General features: G+C 45.9%; 1 protein-coding gene across 1 annotated transcript in view; it reads left to right on the forward strand.

Moving 5' to 3' along the window:
* The window catches only part of LOC124020061 (vascular endothelial growth factor D-like), a 13,294-nt gene extending 12,853 nt beyond the window's left edge, over window positions 1-441 (forward strand). The window contains exon 7 of the mRNA XM_046335474.1: window positions 1-441. This exon is cut by the window's left edge and continues 442 nt beyond it. The gene's annotated coding sequence lies outside the window, so the exon portion shown is untranslated.
* The last annotated feature ends 9,181 nt before the right edge of the window (window positions 442-9,622 follow it).

Genomic DNA, 9,622 nt, shown 5'->3' on the forward strand with positions numbered 1-9,622 from the left:
AAATGTAAATGTGTTAGAGCAAATGTATCATTATTTCATTAATTACTGTAATTGATTTGGCCAAGTACAAACGGTCTGTGTTCATTGCACTCTCTGCTAAGCAGCTGTGTCAGTTCGGCAGCTGCGCGACTGAGAGGGAGAAGCCTGTGTGCTTCGTGGGTTACCGGATCTTTTTTTTTCCCGGCAGTTTTAATTGAAGATCACTCCGCGACCAACACGATGCAGCGCTGTAGTTCAGCAGCAGATGATGCGCCGTCAGTCAATGACTTGGTATTCTCACTCGCCAGCTGTCATCTAATGTCGTCAAAACTAGCCATAAATTCTGACTGAGCTCAATCGTCATTAAACTGAAATACAGCCATACGTTTCTTTCTCTTGGTTTCATACCAACTTTGAGAAATAACGAGGAGCAGCGCACACAATGTATGTTGTCCAGGGAAGTGCTTAGTAATGAGACTCTCACATTAAAATAACACATCCTGAGCAAACATCCACAGCATGATGGTAAACCCAGGGAGGTCTTTCAGAGCAGGGCTGAAATGCTTCAGGAAACATCCACAGCATGATGGTAAACCCAGGGAGGTCTTTCAGAGCAGGGCTGAATGCTTCAGGAAACATCCACAGCATGATGGTAAACCCAGGGCTGAATGCTTCAGGAAACATCCACAGCATGATGGTAAACCCAGGGAGGTCTTTCAGAGCAGGGCTGAAATGCTTCAGGAAACATCCACAGCATGATGGTAAACCCAGGGAGGTCTTTCAGAGCAGGGCTGAAATGCTTCAGGAAACATCCACAGCATGATGGTAAACCCAGGGAGGTCTTTCAGAGCAGGGCTGAATGCTTCAGGAAACATCCACAGCATGATGGTAAACCCAGGGAGGTCTTTCAGAGCAGGGCTGAATGCTTCAGGAAACATCCACAGCATGATGGTAAACCCAGGGAGGTCTTTCAGAGCAGGGCTGAATGCTTCAGGAAACATCCACAGCATGATGGTAAACCCAGGGAGGTCTTTCAGAGCAGGGCTGAATGCTTCAGGAAACATCCACAGCATGATGGTAAACCCAGAGGTCTTTCAGAGCAGGGCTGAATGCTTCAGGAAACATCCACAGAAACATCCACAGCATGATGGTAAACCCAGGGAGGTCTTTCAGAGCAGGGCTGAAATGCTTCAGGAAACATCCACAGCATGATGGTAAACCCAGGGAGGTCTTTCAGAGCAGGGCTGAATGCTTCAGGAAACATCCACAGCATGATGGTAAACCCAGGGAGGTCTTTCAGAGCAGGGCTGAATGCTTCAGGAAACATCCACAGCATGATGGTAAACCCAGGGAGGTCTTTCAGAGCAGGGCTGAATGCTTCAGGAAACATCCACAGCATGATGGTAAACCCAGGGAGGTCTTTCAGAGCAGGGCTGAATGCTTCAGGAAACATCCACAGCATGATGGTAAACCCAGGGAGGTCTTTCAGAGCAGGGCTGAATGCTTCAGGAAACATCCACAGCATGATGGTAAACCCAGGGAGGTCTTTCAGAGCAGGGCTGAATGCTTCAGGAAACATCCACAGCATGATGGTAAACCCAGGGAGGTCTTTCAGAGCAGGTCTTTCAGAGCAGGGCTGAATGCTTCAGGAAACATCCACAGCATGATGGTAAACCCAGGGAGGTCTTTCAGAGCAGGGCTGAATGCTTCAGGAAACATCCACAGCATGATGGTAAACCCAGGGAGGTCTTTCAGAGCAGGGCTGAATGCTTCAGGAAACATCCACAGCATGATGGTAAACCCAGGGAGGTCTTTCAGAGCAGGGCTGTAAATGCTTCAGGAAACATCCACAGCATGATGGTAAACCCAGGGAGGTCTTTCAGAGCAGGGCTGAAATGCTTCAGGAAACATCCACAGCATGATGGTAAACCCAGGGAGGTCTTTCAGAGCAGGGCTGAAATGCTTCAGGAAACATCCACAGCATGATGGTAAACCCAGGGAGGTCTTTCAGAGCAGGGCTGAAATGCTTCAGGAAACATCCACAGCATGATGGTAAACCCAGGGAGGTCTTTCAGAGCAGGGCTGAAATGCTTCAGGAAACATCCACAGCATGATGGTAAACCCAGGGAGGTCTTTCAGAGCAGGGCTGTAAACCCAAATGCTTCAGGAAACATCCACAGCATGATGGTAAACCCAGGGAGGTCTTTCAGAGCAGGGCTGAATGCTTCAGGAAACATCCACAGCATGATGGTAAACCCAGGGAGGTCTTTCAGAGCAGGGCTGAAATGCTTCAGGAAACATCCACAGCATGATGGTAAACCCAGGGAGGTCTTTCAGAGCAGGGCTGAATGCTTCAGGAAACATCCACAGCATGATGGTAAACCCAGGGAGGTCTTTCAGAGCAGGGCTGAAATGCTTCAGGAAACATCCACAGCATGATGGTAAACCCAGGGAGGTCTTTCAGAGCAGGGCTGAAATGCTTCAGGAAACATCCACAGCATGATGGTAAACCCAGGGAGGTCTTTCAGAGCAGGGCTGAAATGCTTCAGGAAACATCCACAGCATGATGGTAAACCCAGGGAGGTCTTTCAGAGCAGGGCTGAAATGCTTCAGGAAACATCCACAGCATGATGGTAAACCCAGAGGTCTTTCAGAGCAGGGCTGAAATGCTTCAGGAAACATCCACAGCATGATGGTAAACCCAGGGAGGTCTTTCAGAGCAGGGCTGAAATGCTTCAGGAAACATCCACAGCATGATGGTAAACCCAGGGAGGTCTTTCAGAGCAGGGCTGAAATGCTTCAGGAAACATCCACAGCATGATGGTAAACCCAGGGAGGTCTTTCAGAGCAGGGCTGAAATGCTTCAGGAAACATCGCTTTGACAGTGGAAAAGTAAGTCAAATAGCTTGTCATTTTATAACAGGTAAGCATAAATAAGGGAGTACAATCTGTCAAAGTAGTAACTTCGATGTGAGTTTCCCTTTCAGACAATTCCATTGTACACAGCTATTAACGTTAGTTGTATATTTTGAATTGCTAATACTGTGCTACCCATAAGTTACAGTACTGTATATTTTGAATATAAAAAAGCTAGCTAGCTACTGTGCTACCCATAAGTTACAGTACTGTATATTTTGAATATAAAAAAGCTAGCTAGCTACTGTGCTACCCATAAGTTACAGTACTGTATATTTTGAATATAAAAAAGCTAGCTAGCTACTGTGCTACCCATAAGTTACAGTACTGTATATTTTGAATATAAAATGATCGGGCCTACTGCACAACTTAATGTAGAAATGATTGTTGAAAACAACAAGTCTAGGTTGGAACTGTTGCTGTTAAAATACAAGTAATCATTTTTATTCTGAACTGGAATAAAATTATTGATGCTTTTTTTTAGGCAAACCCACACACAGTTCTGGGTTGCTCATCTACAGCAGGAAGCGGTCTCCTACCTGACTGAGAAAGCAGTAGATGTTCTGGTCCAGTTTGGTACCACATACCTATATGAGTCAGGGTTCGTATCTCTCTGGCGTACTTAAAAACAAGTACAGAAACAGACTCCATGCTGTGCATGACCTCAGGGTTGCACTGTTAAAAACTGAACCCAGAATAGAAATGCTTGTTGAAAGCATCAACCAGCCACACACCTCTCATTAGGACTGTGTGTGTTTTCTGCTCTACAGCTGTGTGATGTGATCAGCTTATTCCAGTTCAGAATGAAAGTGATTATATTTTAACAGCTACAGTTCCAACCTAGACAGATGAGTACAGAGCATTCGGAAAGTATTCAGACCCCTTCCCTTTTCTAACATTTTGTTAAGTTACAGCCAAAAACACTCAACTTACAGTCAGGCAAAAGACCGCTTCCTGCTGTAGTCTAAAATTGATTAAATAAATAAAAATCCTCATCAATCTATACCCAATACCCCATAATGACAAAGCAAGCTTTTGCTTTGTCATTATGGGGTATTGGGTATAGATTGATGAGGATTTTAGAAATGTTTGCAAATGTATAAAAAAACAATGGAAATACCTTTTTGCATGAATATTCAGGCCCTTTGCGATGAGACTCGAAATTGAGCTCAGGTGCATTCTGTTTCCATTGATCATCCTTGAGATGTTTCTACAACTTGATTGGAGTCCACCTGTGGTAAATTCAATTGATTGGACAATTGTCTATATATATAAGGACCCACAGTTCATGTCAGAGGAAAAACCAAACCTTGAGGTCAAAGGAATTGTCTATAGAACTCCAAGACAGGATTGTGTCGAGGCACAGATCTGAGGAAAGGTACCAAAAAATGTCTGCAGCATTGAAGGTCCCCAAGAACTGTCACGACTTCTGCCTAAGTCGATCCCGCTCCTTGTTCGGGCGGTGTTCGGCGGTCAGCCTTACCTCAAGTTTTCACCCCGAGAGTAACGGACAGGTGGAGAGAATTAACCAGGATGTGGGAAGGTTTCTGAGGTCTTATTGCCAGGACCGGCCGGGGGAGTGGGCGGCGTTCGTGCCCTGGGCAGAGATGGACCAGAACTCGCTCCGCCACTCCTCCACTAACCTTTCTCCCTTCCAGTGCGTACTGGGGTATCAGCCGGTTCTGGCTCCTTGGCATCAGTCAGACCGAGGCTCCTGCGGTGGACGACTGGTTCCGGCGCGAGGAGGAAACATGGGACTCCGCACATGTCCACCTTCAGTGCGTCATACTGCGCCAGAAAAGGGGAGCAGACAGTCACCGCAGTGAGGCCCCGGTGTTCGCACCAGGGGACAGGGTCTGACCCGAAACCTGCCCCTCCGCCTGCCCTGTCGGAAGATGGGTCCGCGGTTTGTGGGGGCCATTTAAAGTCCTGGGGAGAGTGAACGAGGTATGTTACAGGTTACAGCTTCCCCCGATTACCACATTAACCCCTCGTTCCATGTGTCTCTCCTCAGGCCGGTGGTGGCTGGCCCGCTCCAGGAGTGAGGTGCGGGAAGTTCCTCCACCCCCTCTGGACATCAAGGGGGACCCGGCGTACTCCGTTCGATCCATACTGGATTCGAGACGTCGGGCCTTCAGTACCTCGTGGACTGGGAGGGGTATAGTCCGGAGGAGAGATGCTGGGTTCCGGTGGACGACGTGTTGGATCCTTCTATGCTGCGAGATTTCCACCGTCTCCATCCGGATCGCCCTGCGCCTCGCCCTCCGGGGCTTTCCCAAAGTCGGTCCGCGTGTCAGCGAGGGGTACTGTCACAACTTCTGCCAGGCGGTGTTCGGCGGGCGACGTCACCGATCTTCTAGCCATCACTGATACATTTTTCATTTTCCATTGGTTTTGTCTTGTCTTCCTTCACACCTGGTTCATATCACATCAATTACATGTTGTGTATTTAACCCTCTGTTTCCCCTCATGTCCTTGTTGGAGATTGTTTGATTGTATGTTAGTGCTAGTATGTGTTGGTGCGCGACTGGTTTTGTACCCATTTTTATTAATTTTTGTATATTTTGGTTTTTGGAGTTTGTTTGTGAGTTCTTATTAAATGACTCTGTTTATACCAAGTTTGTTCTCCTGCACCTGACTTCCCTGCCACCAACACGCACACCTTTCAAGAACACATTGGCCTCCATCATTCTTAAATGTAAGAAGTTTGGAAAGGGGTATAGTCAGTTGAACAATTGAATGCATTCAACTGAAATGTGTCTTCCGCATTTAACCCAACCCCTCTGAATCGGAGAGGTGTGGGAGGACTGCCTTAATCGACATCCACATCATCGGTGCCTGGGGAATATCATCAGCTCTGGGATTCAATCCAGCAACCTTTCTGTTACTGGCGCAAAGCTCCTACTGCCAGGCTACCTGCCGCCTCCCTTTCTGTTACTGGCCCAAAGCTCCTACTGCCAGGCTACCTGCCGCCTCCCTTTCTGTTACTGGCCCAAAGCTCCTACCCGCCAGGCTACCTTCCGCCTCCCTTTCTGTTACTGGCCCAAAGCTCCTACTTGCCAGGCTACCTGCCGCCTCCCTTTCTGTTACTGGCCCAAAGCTCCTACTTGCCAGGCTACCTGCCGCCTCCCTTTCTGTTACTGGCCCAAAGCTCCCACCCGCCAGGCTACCTGCCGCCTCCCTTTCTGTTACTGGCCCAAACCCGCAGGCTACCTGCCGCCTCCCTTTCTGTTACTGGCCCAAAGCTCCTACTGCCAGGCTACCTGCCGCCTCCCTTTCTGTTACTGGCCCAAAGCTCCTACTCGCCAGGCTAACTGCCGCCTCAGGGGAGAAGGGTTTTGGTCAGGGAGGTGACCAAGAACCCGATGGTCACTCTGAGCTTCAGAGTTTTTCGGTGGAGATGGGAGAACCTTCCAGAAGGATAACCATATCTGCAGCACTCCATCAATCGGGTCTTTATGGTAGAGTGGCCAGACGGAAGCCACTCCTCAGTAAAATGCACATGACAGCTCGCTTAGAGTTTGCCCAAAGGCACCTAAAGGTAACCATGAGAAACAAGATTCTCTGATGAAATCAAGATTGAACTCTTTGGCCTGAATGACAAGAGTCACATCTGGAGGTAACCTGGCACCATACCTATGGTGAAGCGTGGTGGTGGAAGCATCCCAGAGACTGGGAGACTAGTCAGGATCAAGGCAAAGATAAGAGAGGAAAGTACAGAGATCCTTGATGAAAACCTGCTCCAGAATGCTCAGGACCTCAGTCTGGGGCGAAGGTTCACCTTCCAACAAGACAACAACCCTAACCACGCAGCCAAGACAATGCAGGAGTGGCTTCGGGGCAAGTCTCTGAATGTCCTTGAGTGGCCCAGCCAGAGCTCTGACTTGAACCCGATTGAACATCTCTGGAGAGAGCTGAAAATACAGTTGAAGTCAGATGTTCACACACACCTTAGCCAAAAACATTGAAACTCAGTTTTTCACAATTCCTGACATTTAATCCTAGTAAAAATTACCTGTTTTAGGCCAGTTAGGATCACCACTTTATTTTAAGAATGTGAAATGTCAGAATAATAGTTGATAGAATGATTTATTTCAGCTTGTATTTCTTTCATCACATTCCCAGTGGGTCAGAAGTTTACATACACTCAATTAGTATTTGGTAGCATTGCCTTTAATTTTTTTTACTTGGGTCAAACGTTTCGAGTAGCCTTCCACAAACTTCCCACAATAAGTTGGGTGAATTGTGTCCCATTCCTCCTGACAGAGCTGGTGTAGGTTTGTAGGCCTCCTTGCTCGCACACGCTTTTTCAGTTCTGGCCACACATTTTCTATAGGATTGAGGTCAGGGCTTTGTGATGGCCACTCCAATACCTTGACTTTGTTGTCCTTAAGCCAGTTTGCCACAACTTTGGAAGTATGCTTGGGGTCATTGTCCATTTGGAAGACCAATTTGCGACCAAGCTTTAACTTCCTGACTGATGTCTTGATGTTGCTTCAATATATCCACATACATTTCCTGCCTCATGATTCCATCTATTTTGTGAAGCGCACCTGGCCCTCCTGCAGCAAATCACCCCCACAACATGATGCTGCCACCCCCGTGCTTCACGGTTGGGATGGTATTCTTCGGCTTGCAAGCCTCCCCCTTCTTCCCTCAAACATAACAATGGTCATTATGGCCAAACAATTATATTTTTGTTTCATCAGACGAGAGGACATTTCTCCAAAAAGTACGATCTTTGTCCCCATGTTCAGTTGCAAACCGTAGTCTGGCTTTTTTATGGCGGTTTTGGAGCAGTGGCCTCTTCCTTGCTGAGCGACCTTTCAGGTTTTGTTGATATAGGACTCGTTTTACTGTGGATATAGATACTTTTGCACCTGTTTCCTCCAGCATCTTCACAAGGTCCTTTGCTGCTGTTCTGGGATTGATTTGCACTTTTTGCACCAAAGTGTGTTCATCTCTAGGAGAAAGAATGTGTCTTCTTCCTGAGCGGTATGACGGCTGCGTGGTCCCATGGTGTTTATACTTGCGTACTATTGTTTGTTCAGATGAAGGTGGTACCTTCAGGTGTTTGGAAATTGCTCCCAAGGATGAACCAGACTTGTGGAGGTCTACAAAAACAAATTCTGAGGTCTTGGCTGATTTCTTTTGATTTTCCCATGGTGTCAAGCAAAGAGGCACTGAGTTTGAAGGGAGGCCTTAAAATACATCCACAGGTACACCTCCAATTGACTCAAATGATGTCAATTAGCCTATCAGAAGCTTCTAAAGCCATGACCTAATTTTCTGGAATTTTCCAAGCTGTTTAAAGGCACAGTCAACTTAGTGTATGTAAACTTCTGACCCACTGGAATTGTGATACAGTGAATTATAAGTGAAATAATCTGTCTGTAACATTTGTTGGGAAAAGTACTTGTGCCATGCACAACGTAGATGTCCTAACCGACTTGCCAAAACTATAATTTGAAGTTTGTGAAGTGGTTGAAAATCGAGTTTTAATGACTCCAACCTAAGTGCATGTAAACTTCTGACTTAAACTGTAGCTGTGCAGCGACGCTCCCCATCCAACCTGACAGAGCTTTAGAGGATCTGTAGAGAAGAATGGGAGAAACTCCCCAAATACAGGGGTGCCAAGCTTGTAGCGTCATACCCAAAAATACTTGAGGCTGTAATCGCTGCCAAAGGTGCTTCAACAAAGTGCTGAGTAAAGGGTCTGAATGCTTATGTAATTTTAAAAAACATTTGCTAACATTTCTAAAACCCTTTTTTTGCTTTGTCGTTATGGGGTATTGTGTGTAGAATGATGAGGGGGGAAAAACAAGTTAATCAATTTTAGAATAAGGTTGTAACGTAACAAATGTGGAAAAAGTCAAGAGGTCTGAATTCTTTCAGAATGCGCTGTAAGAGTGTTTTTAATGGGGAAAAATAAACATGAATAGCTATTTATATTATATTTAATTGTTATTTGCTATTGGTCTATATTGCATGTGTTGTATGCATAAGGGCAGTGAAAAGTACCAATATTTATGTATAGTTGCATGTTTTCATAAGCGTAAATTGGGTCCCAGGCTGAAAAAGTTTAAGAACCCCTGATTTAGAGATGACATAACAACCATTCAACTGTGTTGTTCATGCGTTTTTAATATATATTTTTTTAATATATATTTTTTTAATATAGATTTTTTTAAATAGAAGAAACATTTTGATGTTGCTACGGCAACCAATTATTTCACAGAGACGATTACAGAGCACTATCGTCTGTGTGCCAAAGTGCAGAATAAATTATGAATTTACAAAAGCTCAACACCTGTTGAATATGGCCGGTGTCAGTAAACGTAGGCAAAAAAAAAAGCGTAATTAAATTGCTGCCAGCACGGTTACAGTCACCAACGCTCTAGATGAAAACAGCCTAACCAGCTTTGCTACGATGAGTAACATGGTCAGAGTGGGGTGTTCTCTCATTTGTGTCTGGAAGTAGCTCTCTGAATGGCCAATCTGACAACGCTCTGAATTTACAAACGTCCAGAGCGCACTCTGGCACTCCATATTGAATTTACCAACACACCACTTCTCTGAACAAATTTGTGGAATGTTGCTCCAGGTATCTAGAAACTAGCCTGGGTACCAGTCTGTTTGTGCTAACATTCCACTCGTTGTACTCTTTATCCTATGCCAAATATGACTAGCTAGAAACCGAGGATGGAGACACTTTGCTCTGTTCCTA

The sequence above is a fragment of the Oncorhynchus gorbuscha genome, unplaced genomic scaffold, assembly GCF_021184085.1.
Source record: "Oncorhynchus gorbuscha isolate QuinsamMale2020 ecotype Even-year unplaced genomic scaffold, OgorEven_v1.0 Un_scaffold_756, whole genome shotgun sequence".
Lineage (NCBI taxonomy): Eukaryota > Metazoa > Chordata > Actinopteri > Salmoniformes > Salmonidae > Oncorhynchus > Oncorhynchus gorbuscha.